At 43.5% G+C, this 17,165-nt stretch overlaps 1 long non-coding RNA gene across 1 annotated transcript in view; it reads left to right on the top strand.

Annotated features, from left to right (window-relative positions):
• Positions 1 to 649: 649 nt before the first annotated feature.
• Positions 650 to 17,165, top strand: part of LOC130295509 (uncharacterized) — a 34,377-nt gene continuing 17,861 nt past the window's right edge. Inside the window, exons 1-2 of the long non-coding RNA XR_008848860.1 lie at positions 650 to 796; positions 2,184 to 2,240. This is a non-coding gene — a long non-coding RNA (uncharacterized LOC130295509). The remainder of the gene's footprint in view (positions 797 to 2,183; positions 2,241 to 17,165) is intronic.

The raw sequence follows: 17,165 nt of genomic DNA, 5'->3' as shown, positions 1-17,165 counted from the left end.
GCCGATAATCCTGAATTATTTTTATTATTGTTTTTGAAATAATTTTGAATAGGGTTAAAAAAAAACACTTTCAAGTACATTATATGGACAATAATTTGTTTTCAGTAGGCACTTTAGTCCTCTAATAGAAATGTAATGGGACTGGTGAGTGCTATGTCTTTTTCTTTCTATGAATGTGAAACAGTATAATATTTAACTTCTCCTATGGTGGCGCTGCAGGAGAAATAAACACTTGCCACCAATTTCCAGAGACTACAAGGGATCAATGGGCGTAGCAACAATGAAATTAAACCGGGAAAATCTAAATAGCCTTTCTGTTATATCTCTCTTTACTTTTACTCTGTCTGTGTGTGGTGACCCAGTACAGAATCACGTGTTCATCTGTACTCCTGCCCATCCTGTGTGTCAGATGCTGCTCAATGTCCATCATTGGTTCCCTCTCTTCAGAACTCTCCATATTTCATAGTCTAATGTACTGTCACATAAGGGTTAATGTTTTTGTATTATCTATGTTGCTAAGGACCAAATCTCTTGTTGCTAAGGACCTTGTTGTTAAGGGGAGTATGCAGTGGTGAATCAGGTGACTTATCCGGCCAATGGGATCTCTCTAAATTCCTCCCATATATAGTGAGGTCAGAGTTCAGTTCACTCTCTTGAGTTGTTGCTGAGGTACAGTTTGGTGAGGAGTGAGGTCTGTCTGTGAGGTGGATCTGAAAGGAGGCCTGAGGCCTAATCCAGCAACATAACATCAACTACCAGTGAACCCCACTACCCAGGTGAAAGTCAAAGCCTTGCGGTAAGTCTACAGTCTTGGGGATATATTCAAGTCAGCAAGTTTAGTCAAGTCCCAGTCTCTAAAGTATAGCGTGGGCTGAATCAGTCATAAACAGCACAATCAACTATAAGTCCCAGCAAGCCGATAAGCTTCCCTAAGTTCACTCTGCAAGTCCTTCACGCTAATTTGAGCTGTAACGGATTGTACCATCTTTCCAACCTCAGTAAAGCAAACCAGTTATCCGTAACCTTGCGTCGGAGTGATTATTTGCCCCGTGCCTGGCACAGGTGAAGCTGACCTACCTCAGGTAGTGTATAGGTCAACCATGCCCTGGCGTCATGATAAGGTTAATTACACATTACCCTGTCCGACACAACATGTCAATCTATTAAAGAAGGCAATGGTTGTGGATCCGCAGTACTACCCAACCAGTTTGGCTTTGGGCCATGCACAGTAGCAACGTCTAGGTATCCTCTAGGTTTTCACTCTTTTTCCTTTTCAAAGATGCAGAAGCTGGACATAGCTGCTAGAGGGTACCAGGTCGCTTTGCAAGGATAGCAGCTGGTCTAGGGCACCTGGTGCCAGATGGCACTGGTGCTTGGCAACAGGGGGTCAGACTAGGAAACCTAGTCAGCAATCTGGGTCAAGCATTGAAAAGTTGGTAGATTTTAGGCAGATGTGGAATCAAAGTAAGTGGGTTGACACATGGGTCAGGCATAAGCAGAGTCAAGAGAGGCCGGTACCGGTCATAGAAGGGTACCAGGATTAGATACAGCACACCTTTACTGCCTTATATAGGTGGGACAGGTCTACCTACCTGGTATAGGTAGAGAAAGAGATTAAGGATGCTTGCGCTGGCCCTTTAAAAAGATGGTAGGAAGGTCAGACCAAGAAATGCAGAGGTAGGAGTAAGGTAGGGGCAAAGAGAGAGCCGGGTGCAGCACAGAAGCTGCCAGGAGCATTGGATAGCAGTGTGCTCATCCATCCAATATCTGTCTATCTGCCTATCTATCTGATGGTCAAGATATCCATTGAATGGGTTCTTGACATATTTCAAGGTGAACAACATCGGACACCTGTTATTTATGGCGGCTGAATAACAGGTGTCGGCTCCTATCTTCTTACCATGGGATCAGGATATAACCTAGTGTTGACTTGTAGGTTACCCAAATAAGGAAAATAAGCAGTGCCAAATATTTTGTGAAAATAGTCCGGGTTACTGAGCCAGAGACAGCAATAGTCCATACAACAAGGCCATTGTGATTGGCTGAAGGGGAAGATGAGGCGAGCTGTGATTGGCTGTGCTGGGCTGATCACTCTCTGGCTGCGTGATGAGCTTTTGGCTGACTCACATATCTTGGCCCAGATTCTCTATACAGCCCCTGATGGTCCCTTTCTCCCTTTTCAGGAATGGGCTGCATGCAGAAGCAGTTTCTAAAACAAGATGATGCAGCCCGATAGAGAAGTGAGCTGTCCTGTACGATAAGTAATAAAATAACTAGTCACTGGGTTTCACATGTATAATATCTTATCCTGTATGTTAAACATTGGCAGAAGTTCACAGGCAAAACTTGGCTGGATACAGAAACTATTCTCAGCAACCATTAAAAACAAACTATAAATGGATGTGTTCATATTGAACCTAAATCCATGCACCCTTGGTCAAACAGTTGTGGCATGTTCTTCCTAAATAATACCACCATATAGTGCCAAATAACTGTACTAAATAGTGGCAATATAATACTGTCATATAGTGCATACACAAAGTTCCTATTTAGTAAATACATAACTGTGCCGAATTTAAACATATCACTACCATAAAGTGCCATTATGGTACAAAGAAATGATATCAATATATAATGCTGCCTTATAGGGTTTTTCTTATTAATACCATATAGAAAATATACGACAGTACTATAGAGTGCTTGTATCATATTGGTACATAGAATCCTTCCACAAATACCATATTTTGATTTTCTAATGATAGAATATAGTCAGGGATCCTTCCTTATAAGCTGCAAAATGGTGGCCCATAGACTATATACTTACCACCTAATGCAAAAGCTTTCAATTTGCCCAGAGTGGTATATCCTGGAAGACAGTGCCAACCTTTCATTGACATATAGTGTCTGCATAATAGTTGAAATATGATATACTTCTATTGTTCTCTGTTATCAGTCACTTGTCTTCTTAAGGTTTGGAAACCCTATGGAACCCATTCATAAAGTCAATGGGACCCGTTGGTGTCCAATGTGCAATGACTATCCAGTTCCATTGTTTGTCTCTGATATGGACAAATCTCTGGCGCAGATGTGAACTTAGCCTTACATGAAAATTATTTTAAAAAATCAAGGATAACATAAGACCGGCAGTGTTTGCTAAATGCGATTGGTTTGTTGGAGTTTTGAAAGAAGTATTGTTTGTATGATCAGATGCGCTGAGTAAGGACTAACAGTGCGAAACACGTCAGAGTTTTTTTTTCCCCTGATCAATATGATGGTTTGCATTATGGATTATAAATAAGAAAGCTTCTTTTATGACAGAACCTTTCTTCCACTATGATATGACGAAGCTGCAGCAGAGTTCTTGTTTCACTACATTTGACATTTGCTGTTAATGCATTAGATATACTATTATTTTGAGCCACATGTAATACAATGCATAGCATATTTACAAATAATACAATAAACCCATATAATAGTTTCCTCTAGTCCTCACCTTTGAGAACCTGCCTAATGTCTAGAATTTAAATGACATCCAGGTGTTTGGTATATAAACAGAAGTAAAACATAGTCCTTTTTCATAGAAATGTACAAGCCGTGTAGAAGCTTAGTCATTGCGCAATCTTCGTGTCATAACCCTGAAAAGAACTCAAAACGTTATTTAATAAGGATGAAATGAGGAACATTCTTAAACATAGGAAACGTAATTGATTTCTTATTGCACAGAAATTCTACCCATGAAAAATACATAACTACCATTGCATTTAGTTCCTACCACTAGGGGGAGCCAACACACACTGGAGTGTATAACACTGTAAACCGCATAATTGTTACTTAAAGGGACACTAATCTAAATCTTATTATTTGCTATGCAAATAGAACCCAGTCTATTATATATAAACATATATAAGGCATAGGCATGTTCATTTTTCACTGCACTTTAAAACAAAGGTAAGAAAAATAATAATAAAACCAACTAATAAGTAGTGCATCACCACCCAAAAACATATGAACTCGAGTGAAAAATCATCTGCTCTAAAGTCAGCTCTGGATGAGGTTGTCTTCTGATGGAAATTAGGAACCAGTGCAGGACATTGTTATTATACGAGCACCATTGCCCTCTTGGGGCCATGCCGTCTAGCTGCCAGTGAATTAGTTTATGGCTCATGGTAGTCTAGTGTTTTATCATTCATTTTTGTCATTTCCCAATTTCATACGATTTACATCTCTTATAATCATAAGGCATTCTCTCTTATGTTCTTCCCTTCCATTAGTATTTTGTATTCTCCCTGGTATGACCTCTAGTCTCTGGTATCCCAGTGGCTTAGTGTTCTCCATTTTAAGCCATTAGTCCCTGATGACCAAGTTGTATCCAGTGCCTAGGTCCAGGTGGTCCAGTGTAATATTATTGAGTCAGTCCTATGATTATCCAATGGCATACCATCTAAAGGGGTATTCCGGGCAAAAACATTTTATCCCCTATCCAAAGGATAGGGGATAAGATGTCTGATCGCTGGGGGCCCGCTGCTGAACCCCCCCCCCCCGACATCTCCCTACAGCACCCGCTTTCTATGCGGGTGCCGAATCTCCATTTTTGGAAACCTCCGGGTTTCCGGGACTGGGGAATGGAGGGGGCGTGGCGTGACGTCCCCAGTCCCGGAAACCCGGAGGTTTCCGAAACTGGAGATTCAGCGCCCGCATAGAAAGCGGGTGCTGCAGGGAGATCGCTGGGGGTCTCACTGGGGGTCTCGCTGGGGGTCCCAGATATCTTATCCCCTCTCCTTTGGAGAGGGGATAAAATGTTTTTGCCCAGAATACCCCTTTAAGACATCTCATGATGCTATGTATACTATCAAATACTCTTGTCATCCATTATTATTGTATTTACTATAACTGGTGAACTAGTTTTACAGTGTCCTATCCCTGGTGAGTTATGGCATCTATTCCTCATAATGACCTAATTGCATATTATCAAATCCCCTTTCTATTTACTGGCATTGTAGTCCCCAATAACCTAGTGATATGGATCTCAGATCCCTAGTCAATCTCAGGAACTATGGTGCCCTGGTGGTTATTTTACTGTGTCTAGTCCTTGGTGATCCAGTGGCATAACACCAAGTTTTTTTTTTATGATCCATTTTCATAGCTACAGCTAACTAGTAATGCCTATTATCTGGAAATCCTGCTACAATATGCCATCCTTCTAGATGCTATGTGTGATTTTTTTTCAGGCAACAGGGTTCCATCGTGCCATGCTTATTTCAATGGCTTAATGGAGGGTAAGCAATGTACTGATATTATGTATTTTGACTGCAGCTCACCTTAAAAGTAACTGCATGTTGGCACTGAATTTGTTAATATGGGCGTAGTTGTCTTTGAGACATAGCTGCAAGGTGAAAAGGCATTAGCAGGAAAGGTATTTAGCAGGTACATGGGATGGAAAACAAGGCTGGGAATGGCAGCGCACCTTTGCCCTACATAACACACAGGCTGTTATGGTCACAATGTTGGCAGCACGTGTGCCCTTCAGGAAGACGCCTTTGAAATGGATAAACAAGTTGTTATTGGATGTGGTCTACACCCAGCCAAGAATATCCCGGGAGCAACTGTACTCTATATAAAGAGGCTGACCTCATCTCCAGCTGATTGGACACTCTTCCAATGACACCTATCAATGGTCCCGATTGTCCTGACACTAGATCAAGAGCCCCTATGCTCATCCACTCCGATCATCCCAACTACAAGGTCCCATCATTGTGAGGAGAGTTTTCCATAACTACATATAATGGTGTTTTTACTTTTTTTCATTCCTGATTTCAAGATCTATAACTTTTTTTTATTTCTGTAGACAGAGTAGTCTAAATGATTGTTTTTATTGGAGTTTAAAATGTACCTGTTGTTAACAAAAACTTTTGATATAATGTAGATAACACCATGATATGTACATTTGTAATATACTTTGATTAAAAATGTTTAATATTTTTGGGTGAAAAAATGCTGTCACTGCAGCTATTGCCTGTATGTGTCTGTGAGGAGTCCAAATACAAGAAGTGAGGGCAGGACAAGCAGGGCTCTTTGCACGCTCCTAGGTTGTCAATCCATGAAACAGAGCCTCAGTGCACAGAGCCCTGCTTGTCCTCAGTGTACAGAGCCCTGCTTGTCCTCAGTGCACAGAACCCTGCTTGTCCTCAGTGTACAGAGTCCTGCTTGTCCTCAGTGTACAGAGCTCTGCTTGTCCTCAGTGTACAGAGCCCTGCTTGTCTTCAGTGTACAGAGCCCTGCTTGTCTTCAGTCTACAGAGCCCTGCTTGTCTTCAGTGTACAGAGCCCAGCTTGTCTTCAGTGTACAGAGCCCCGCTTGTCCTCAGTGTACAGAGCCCTGCTTGTCCTCAGTGTACAGAGCCCTGCTTGTCCTCAGTGTACAGAGCCCTGCTTGTCCTCAGTGCACAGAGCCCTGCTTGTCTTCAGTGTACAGAGCCCTGCTTGTCTTCAGTGTACAGTGCCCTGCTGGTCCTCAGTGTACAGAGCCCTGCTTGTCCTCAGTGTACAGAGTCCTGCTTGTCCTTAGTGTACAGAGCCCTGCTTGTCCTCAGTGTACAGAGCCCTGCTTGTCCTCAGTGTACAGAGCCCTGCTTGTCCTCAGTGTACAGAGCCCTGCTTGTCCTCAGTGCACAGAGCCCTGCTTGTCTTCAGTGTACAGTGCCCTGCTGGTCCTCAGTGTACAGAGTCCTGCTTGTCCTCAGTGTACAGAGCCCTGCTTGTCCTCAGTGTACAGAGCCCTGCTTGTCCTCAGTGTACAGAGTCCTGCTTGTCCTCAGTGTACAGAGCCCTGCTTGTCCTCAGTGCACAGAGCCCTGCTTGTCTTCAGTGTACAGTGCCCTGCTGGTCCTCAGTGTACAGAGCCCTGCTTGTCCTCAGTGTACAGAGCCCTGCTTGTCCTCAGTGTACAGAGCCCTGCTTGTCCTCAGTGCACAGAGCCCTGCTTGTCTTCAGTGTACAGTGCCCTGCTTGTCCTCAGTGTACAGAGCCCTGCTTGTCCACCCACACTTCCTGTATTTGGACTCCTCATAGAGACACAAAGGCAATTTTAACCAATGTATATTACAAATATACATATAATAGTATTATCTATATTATATAAAACATTTTTGTTAACGACAGGTACACCAATATTTTTAATAGGGTGGAATAAAAAAAACATTTTTGGGGGTTTTTAGTTTTACAGAGTTCATTGTGCAGTACAAATGAGATGTTAATTAAATTCCAAATTATTATTATTCATTATGTTTTACTGCTAAAAAAAATGTCACCATATTCTGAGACTATTAACTTTATGGGTGGTTAGTTTGCGGACCGAGCTCTAGTATCCTTTTGAGGTACTTTTTGATAGAATTTTATTCCATTTATTCTTTTAGGGGATACATTGTCAAATGTTTTTTCTTTGTTATTATTTTGTTTCTTAAATATTTTTAAGAACTTTATCTAACTATTTATTAGCCCCCCTGCAGAGACACCACAAGGGTATATTCACACACACACACACACACCAGATTTGCAATTTGAAATGTCTGTCACTGTTGATTTAGTCAAAAAGAGGTTTGTACTTCCATGGGTATGCTGGAGAAATAAAATTCATCCAGATGAATGCAAGAGAGTTTTAAGTTGCAGAAATTTCTGCAACAAATCTGTCGTGTGAATACACATCAGTATTTTTGTGGTGCATTGTATTAGGCTGCAACCATCTCAGCATCCGGCTCCAGGTTAAAGGGGCACTCCACTACTTTAGAGGACATAGGGAATAAGTGTGTGATCGCAGGGAGTCTGACCCCTGGGCCCATGCGTGTCGGCAAGTGCTCCATGCACTGTTTATGGGAGCATCGGAGATACACGAATACAGCGCACATGCATCTCGGGTGCTTCTATACAAAATACATGGAGTGTGTCCTTATGTGCTGCTCCATGCACAGGGAGGGACAGGGCAATCAGGAGATTGCAGAGGTCCCAAAGGTTGGACCGCTTCCATGATCAGACACTTATTCCTTATCCTGTGGATAGAATATAAGTTCTAAAGTAGTGGAGTATGCCTTTAAATGGGCTCTGTCAGATATAAAAACTTTTTATATGTTGTACATCTTAGCAAAACAAGTTTTTCTAATATACTTCTTTAAAAAATTTTCACATTTTAATAACAAAAATTGTCTTTGAAAATCCCACCACTTGGGGTCCCCATACCTCCTGGGACACTGATGAGTCCCACAGCATCATGAGCGTGTCCAAGGGTCATGGGCACAAGATGGCTGATGGACAAGGCTGCAGGAGGAACACAGCCTGCAGCAACACTGCTGTAACACAGAGTTTTACCAAACAGATGCTTCCAGGTGTTGCAAAGCTCATGCCTGGACAGTCAAAGGATGTCTGGGCATGCTGGGAGTTGTAGTTTTGCAAAAGCTGTAGGTTCACAGCTGAAGGCAACACTGCTGCAAAAAAGAGTTATCCAAACACTCTGTACACGACGGAGATGAGCAGTGGGGAATAGACTGACGGGCGGTGGTGGGGAATATATGAATGAGGCAGCGCATAGGGGTTACAGGTCAGGTACCGGCGGCAGAGGGGAATGGAGCGCTATAATAGCACACAGGGGGGACCGGTCCCTCCCCTCTCTGCTGCTCCTCTGTCAGATACGGAGATGAGCAGCAGGGAATGGAATGGCAAGTCCCTGATGTGCGCTGTGACAGTGCTAGAAGATGAGAAGATGACCGGGCAGCAGGCAGGGGGGCGAATCATACATAAACAATAAATAAAATGAATATACTTAAGAGGGAATGTGATTATACAGTAAGGAACACTGAAGTTTAAAAACCCCGCCGGGAGCCCTGAATGGCTCATCCATACCGGCCATTAAGGGCTCCTGGCGGGGAATTTAAAAATGAAAGTAAAATACATGTACATCGCAGGGGAGCGCAGCATGCCATCTGCCCCCCTGTTTAATAACTCAGAAGTGAGACACGGTGCGATCCCTCAGCCACTGTACTACAACCCCTATCATGGAAGAGAGTCTGTTCCATGATGGGAGTAGTATTAGTCCCGGCTGTGGGAGTCTGTAGGCAGAGGTGTTAAAACGGCTGTACATGATGGATGTTATAACGTGTCTTAAAGGATGAATATGCCCGTTATTTTGATGGACGTTATTCAGCCATTAGCACCTGTTATTTCATCCGTTATTATACATACGTTTTTACACTGAAAACGGATGTTTAATAACGGATCAATACTCATAGTGTGAAAATATCTTAAGCTGAGATATATTAATTTAGCATACAATATCACACATATAAGGCTTAAATACTATGCTCAGTATTATAGTATTTCCCATAATGGCCTTAAATATAAAGTAAAAACACAGTGTCACACATGAAAGGCGGAGATACACAGCTCAGCATGATAATATGACAAATGATAGTCTTAGATAGAACAGCTCAGCTGACAGTATCACATATGATAGAACACAAAGAGAAAAAGAAACACAGCCGCACATCCACAATTTGTATTTTGATCTACTTGCTTCTGAGCATAAATTCAAAAACTAACAGGTTGTTAGTGTACATTTTGATCAAAAAGTACTAGCCCACTCGCCACGTCAAGACCACCTATTTAGAATGGGTCCCTAACCTAACATTGGTGTAGTGCCAGGCGGTGACCACCGCCCCCACGACACCATGCCCACAAGGGGAATGACCCAGTGGCCAGGTAGCCCCACTGCTGCCCGACCAAGCCCCTGGCTCCGGGCCAACCCATCTCACAGACAAAGCATCACAGTAACAATGATCGCCGCAGAGCACCACACCAGTGTGAACACCTACCATGTGCTCCCTGCCAGAGGGCTGGGAGAATGTTAGGAGATAACCCTAATGCAGTCTCCTGCTGATTAAAAATGCCTGGGCCGAATGAGTGGAGCAGAGCGCTGGCAATGAAAGAGGGGAGAGACTACAATTGTTAAACCCAAAGAGAAAAAGAAACACAGCCGCACATCCACAATTTGTATTTTGATCTACTTGCTTCTCAGCATAAATTCAAAAAGTAACATGTAGTGGGGCTGCCTGGCCACTGGGTCGTTCAACCTGTGGGCTTGGTGTCTGGGAGGCAGTGGTCGCCGCCCGGCGCTATGCCAGTGTTTAATTGGGGACCCACTCTGACTAGGTGGCCTTGACATGGCTTGTAATTTTTGATCAAAATGTATACTAACAACCTGTTAGTTTTTTAAATTATGCTGTGAAGCAAGTAGATCAAAATACAAATGGTGGATGTGCGGCTGTGTTTCTCTATTTTTGTATCACATATGATAGGCTTAGATACATTAGCCAAGCAGAAGACTGCCCCAAGAGTGATCCTGGGTTTGGGCATGCATTTCTATAAATATGTAGCAGTAACCAATAACATCTGTTGTTACGCATCCCTCTATATTATATGTGGGGTCATAACCTCCTCACTACATCTTTTTTTATTATTCTAAGAACAATTATGAACACAAGATGTTGGCCTGAAGATCTGCGGCCTGCTCGCTCTATACGTGCTACTGTTTTCCTATAAGTGTGTACAGAAGACGGATGTGTTACCTCACAGGAGCAGAATGTTCTGAAAATGCAAACAACTCCAAGTATTACTACACGGTACATTCCACCCGGATCCCAAGTGCTAATGGAAGCCATTAAGTTATTTTTCTACTCAGACTGGAGTGTCTGCAGTGGGCTTCACAGCAGAGCTCCTTGTAAAAATTCCATAACGTACTAAGAGAAACAGATGTCTACCCAGCATTCCCAGACTCCTGAAAAGAAATGTATCTAAACCTGTGCAGAGGAAGAGTGGTGCAGTTGCATATAGCAACCAATCAGATTGCTTCTTTAATATTTGAAAAATAAAGGAAACCGTCTAATTTGTTGCTATGGGCAACTGTTCCAAATTTCCTCCACACAGTTTTTTTTAAATTTTTTTCAATCTCCGTTACTAAAATATTTCCAAAACATAAGATGACATTACACATAAAGGCTATGTACAGTATTCTTTACTGAAGAGCCTAATGTATCTTTAAAGTGGTTGCATACTGGACACTTACAAAGTGGTTGCATACTGGACACTTACAATGACCCATCAAGGCCAGATTAGTGTTAGGATTCGGCAGGCTGGAGGTGGATCCTCTGTGTCAGAGAGGGATTGGTGTGGACCGTACCGGTGGACCGGTTCTAAGTCGCTACTGGTATTCACCAGAGCCCACCGCAAAGCGGGATGGTCTTGTTGCGGCGGTAGCAACCAGGTCGTATCCACCGGTAACGGCTCAACCTCTCTGACTGCTGAGACAGGCGCGGTACAGAAGGACAAGGCAAGAGCAAGGTCGGATGTAGCAGAAGGTCAGGGCAGGCAGCAAGGGTCGTAGTCAGGGGCAACAGCAGAAGGTCTGGAACACAGGCTTGGGACATACACAAAACACTTTCACTGGCACAAGGCAACAAGATCCGGCAATACAGGGAAGGGGAAGTGAGGTTATATGGACATGGAGCAGGTGGGAGCTAATTACAGTGATTGGGCCAGGCACCAATCAGTGGTGCACTGGCCCTTTAAATCTTAGAGAGCTGGCGCGCGCGCGCCCTAGAGGGCGGAGCCACGCGCCAGAGCGTGACAGCCGGGGACCGGGACAGGTAAGTAGCTTGGGATGCGATTCGCGAGCGGGCGCGTCCCGCTATGCGAATCGCATCCCCGTCGGCAGTGTCAGTGCAGCTCTCCCGGTCAGCGGGTCTGACCGGGGCGCTGCAGAGAGGAGAACGCCGCGAGCACTCCGGGGAGGAGCAGGGACCCGGAGCGCTCGGCATAACAGTTGCTAAGCTGTGTTTATTAGCAGCATGCCCCTAGGCCACCAGTTTCTGGACAAAATGTTACTAGGAACTTAATGTTGTTCCACTGGTTCACAAATAAATGCATGAGCAGCAGATCCTTAGGCCACAACTCACAAAAGTTTCTTCTACATGGCAAAAAAATGGCCAATACAAGTCGACTATGTAAAAGGCAATTGGCACTCAGTGAAAGGACCCATTGGGCCAAATATTGTGAGTGAATGGCCACATGAGTGTTCTCTGGATTGTTCATGCAGACGTTTACTTTCATTATTGTCAGCAAATGACGATTTATAGGACTACACATTTGCTTGTTCATCATTTGCTGTTTTTTTTTTTTTACATGGGGCTGATAAATTCCCTCATGTAGAAGGGCACCTTAGGTGTAAAGTGTCCTTGCATATTTAGATACAATCTTGCTACACCACCAGGAAGTGGATACTGTGCCACTCGGCAACAATTCATGGATATTGTGCTACTGGATCACAAGTGGTCAGCCACTGGACCATCAGAGATTAGATACTAAGTCAGACCATTAGCTATAAGTGCAATGACACATTGAACACATGAAGCTAAACTTTGTGCCACTCAGTAACTAGACAGTGTGCCCTTAAAGGAATTGTCTAGCCAAAACTAACTTATCCCCTATCCACAGGATTGTTTGTGGGCAGTCTGACCGCTGGGGCCCCCAGTGATCTCCAGAATCAGACCCTGGCTCCCAGTGAGGAGCGTGGGCAATAGATGGCATGTGCTCCATTTATTTCTATGGGAACGCCGAAGAGTCCTAAGTACAGTGCTCGGGCATCTCCGGCACTGCCACAGAAAAGAATGGAGCGCATGCCGTCTACCGAACATGCTTATCATCGGGATCCCATTCCGGAGATTGCGGGGGTCCCAGTGGTCAGATCCTCCGTGATCAGCTACTTTTCCCCTATTCTGTACATAGGGGATACATTAGTTTTGGTTGGATATTTTATGTCCCAGACACATACCATTAAGTTCCAAGTGGTTCAGGGACTGAACTTCAGCCACATACAGTCCAGTCCCTGAAGACTTAAGGGGGTTAAGCCATCAAGAACTGGACTGTATGTGGCTGAAGTTCAGCCCCTGAACCACTAGGAACTGAATGGTTTGTGCCTGGGACATAAAGGACTGGATGCTATGTCTTTGCGCCATCAAGGGTGAAGGGCATCCCTCTGGGCAACCAGGAACTGCATAATATGCCTTTGGGCCATCATACTCTAGATGGCATGCCACTGGGGCAAAGATACTGGAGGCCTAAAACTAGGCTACCCAGAATTATACAGGGGCACATTGGGTCAAATGAATTACATCAAAGCTACATATATAGACAAGATATTTGCGTAATTAAGACATTTTAAAGATCATCCTTAGATGTTGCTCCCTTTTAGGAGACCTGCCTACAGAGCTGTATTTTTCCCTTACTCAGGTTGTTTGTCTCCTTATTAATCTTCCTGTGGTATCTGGTTGGTCTGGGTTGTGAAATAGTAACAGCCGCTGAAAAACATAATTTTCTTCCAGTCTGGACCTGTCGTGAGTTTGGAACAGAGGCTTGTACACAGGTCTGATGCACACTAATAGCTAGGACAGGCACGGTGCACTACACGTGAATAACATCGGTGCACAGGGGGGAAACTGTCTAAGCCCAGAAATTTCTCATAACAGACGACATATTTTTCCAACATGATTATCCTGTTAGAGAGAATTTCCTCTTTTATGTAAATTAACCTTATTTACTGTAAAATGAGAAGTACTATATTATTCTAATATGCTTTGCATTTCAATTCCTTACTATGTTCATGACCTCTGCTTGCTGTCAGCTAATGGAACCAAATATGTGCACAACCAGTACAGACCTCAAGTTCTCACTACAGTTTTCTATGGTTGTATCCAGTTTAGATAACCCCCTGTGAGCTAAATGAAACAACATCACAAATCACTCTCATGCCCTGTTAGGCTCCTTTCACACTACTGTTTGTGCCTGGTAGGTGACGTCCGTTAGGAAGATAGCGAGTGAAAAATTTGTGCATGCAACGTCTTCCCCCCCCCCCCGCTATCTTTGGCCGCAATAACGGGAGTTATAACAGATGTTAGAGGAATTCCATTTAAGTGAATGGGATCCTCTTTGCCCGTTATAACTCCCATTAGGCTCTGTTACAATAACGGACATTAAGGGTGGTCAAAGTGAAAAAAAAAAGAGCCCTTAATGTCTGTGGTGGCCCAGTACGGGAGTTGCACCCCTGTAACCTTGCTGTCCTGTCTGGTGGACTCTATTGCAGTGTCCCCTTGGTCCACATCCCTCTAATGGACTGTCAAGCATTAAATATGCAATATTTTCTTATGTTATGTGATGGTTAATCTTTTGAGGCATGTGTGTCTTTAAATATTGTTGCTAAGCCTATGTAACCAGGGAAGGTGTCAGTGACCAGGTGACTTGTGTGGTGACCTATGGGACTCCCCAAAAGACCTCCTATATAAACTAAGGGAGGAACTAGTTCAGTGAGTAGAGATGAGTCTGAGGAACAGAACAGTCAAGACCTGAGAATGTCTGGTGTCCTGAAGAGACAAATGGACTTCAAAGGTGCAGTGGGTCTTTTGCGTTGCTGACTCGGAACAGGCACATCAGGTGAGTATAAAAGATTTATTAAAATGCAATAAAGGTCCATTTGTCTCTATCTACTTGGTTGGGAGGCTGCAGACCGGGATCTAACAATCCTTATACGCTGTCCATTGTTGTGTGTGAGTTCAGTTCACACAACCACCTGGGGTAAGAGGCTTGAAAAAAATCCTTCTACCAATATCTACCCAGTCGGTTTTACGCTATGGAGCGCTCTCTTATATATTTTTGGTATCCTGAAGAGACCCAAGGCCTAACCACACAACCACGCTTCCACTAACCAAGTGCCCCACAAGTGAACGTCAAAGCCTAGTAAGCTACACAAGGGGTGAAGTCTAGTCAATCCTAGTAAAGTCAGTCAAGTCTGTCTAAATTCAGTGTTGGTCTGCATAATTCAGCCAAGTCTACTACAAGTCCAACCGAGTCTCCTAAGTCACTGGTCATTTTCTTGGGCCTAACTGAGCTGTAAAGACTATTCCATCTGTCTGTCTCAGTAAAGCTGCCGTTGTTCCATAACTTGGCTTCGGAATCATTATATGCCCAGCGCCTAGCCCAGGAATCAGTGGCCATACCTCGGGTGGTGCAGAGGTAACCATGCCCTGGCGTTACGAATACAAGGGGTTAATGCCATCTGCCCCTAGGGGGATAACATCTGCCCTCATCACACCTTCACCACATGTCCGTTTGTAACGGAGCTACTTTCACAGTGTGAAAGTAGCCTTAGTTTTTCACAATGGATCAGGCAGCTTTACAACTGTCCAGAGTAGAAGCAAATTCCCATAGCAAACCTCTCCTGCTCTGGACAGTTCCTGACACAGACAGAGGAGGCAGCAGAGAGCACAGTGGTCAGACTGGGAAAACTACACACTTCCTCTGTAGTATACAGCAGCTGATAAGTACTGAAAGGATTAAGATCTTGAAATAGAAGTAATTTACAAATCTGTATAACGTTCTGGCACCTGTTGATTTGAAAACATTTGTTTTCCACTGGAGTACCCCTTTAACCACTTAATGACCCAGCCCATTTTCACCTTAAGGACCAGGACATTTTTTGCACAACTGACCACTGTCACTTTAAGTATTAATAACTCTGGGATGCTTTTACTTTTCATTCTGATTCCGAGATTGTTTTTTCGTGACATATTCTACTTTATGTTAGTGGTAAATTTTCGTCGATTCTTGCATAATTTCATTCCAAAATTTGATGAAAAATGTGAATATTTTTCACAAAATTTTCAAAATCGGAATTTTTCAGGGACCAGCTCAGTTTTGAAGTGGATTTGAAGGACCTTCATATTAGAAATACCCCATTATTGACCCCATTATAAAAACTGCACCCCTCAAAGTATTCAAAATGACATTCAGTAAGTGTGTTAACCCTTTAGGTGTTTCACAGGAATAGCAGCAAAGTGAAGCAGAAAATTCAAAATCTTCCCTTTTTACACTTGCATGTTCTTGTAGACCCAGTTTTTGTATTTTTAAAAGGGGTATAAGGAGATAAATTGCGCTACAATTTGTAACTCAATTTCTCTTGAGTAAGGAAATATCTCACATGTGTATGTCAAGTGCTCTGTGGGTGCACTAGAGGGCTCAAAAGGGAATGAGCGACAATGGGATTTTGCACAGTGAATTTTTCTGAAATGGGTTTTGGGGGGCATGTCACATTTAGGAATGCCCTATGGTGCGAGAACAGCAAAAAAAAAAAACCCACATAGCATACTCATTTGGAAACTAAACCCCTCAAGGAACGTAACAAGGGGTACAGTGAGCCTTAACACCCCACAGGTGTTTGACGACTATCCGTTAAAGTTGGATGTGTATATACATTTTTTTTTTCACTAAAATTCAGGTTTTTCCCCAAATGTTACATTTTTTGAAGGGGTAATAGGAGAAAATGTCCCCCAAAATTTGTAACCCCATCTCTTCTGAGTATGGAAATACCCCATGTGTGGATGTCAAGTGCTCTGCTGGCGCACTACAATACATACTCAGAAGAGAAGGAGCGCCATTGAGCTTTTGGAGAGAGAATTTGGTTGGAATAGAATGGAATGTGCGTTGACAAAGCCCCCCGTGGTGCCAGAACAGTGGACCCCCATCCACTGGCGTACTACAATGCTCAGAAGAGAAGGAGTCACATTTGGCTTTTGGTAAGCAAATTTAGCTGAAATGGTTTTTGGGGGGTATGTCGCATTTAGGAAGCCCCTATGGTGCCAGAACCAGAAAAAAACAACACATGGCATACTATTTCAGAAACTACACCCCTCAAGGAACGTAACAAGGGGTACAGTGAGCCTTAACACCCCACAGGTGTTTGACGACTTTTCGTTAAAGTCGGATGTGTAAATAAAAAAAAATTTCCCACTAAAATGCAGTCCCCCCCCCCCCCCCCCACAATTTTTTTTATTACAAGGGGTAATAGGAGAAAAGGCCCCACAAAATTTGTATCCCCATTTCTTCTGAGTATAAAAATACCACATATGTGGACGTCTAGTGCTCTGCTGGCGCACTACAATGCTCATAAGAGAAGGAGCGCCATTGAGCTTTTGGAGAGAGGATTTGGTTGGAATAGAATGGAATGTGCGTTGACAAAGCCCCCCGTGGTGCCAGAACAGTGGACCCCCCCAACGTGTGACCCAATTTTGGAAACTA

The sequence above is a fragment of the Hyla sarda genome, chromosome 11 (genome assembly GCF_029499605.1).
Source record: "Hyla sarda isolate aHylSar1 chromosome 11, aHylSar1.hap1, whole genome shotgun sequence".
In the NCBI taxonomy this organism is placed as follows: Eukaryota; Metazoa; Chordata; class Amphibia; order Anura; family Hylidae; genus Hyla; species Hyla sarda.
Note: the sequence above shows the minus strand (reverse complement) of the source record. Positions and strands in the feature narration are given on the sequence as shown.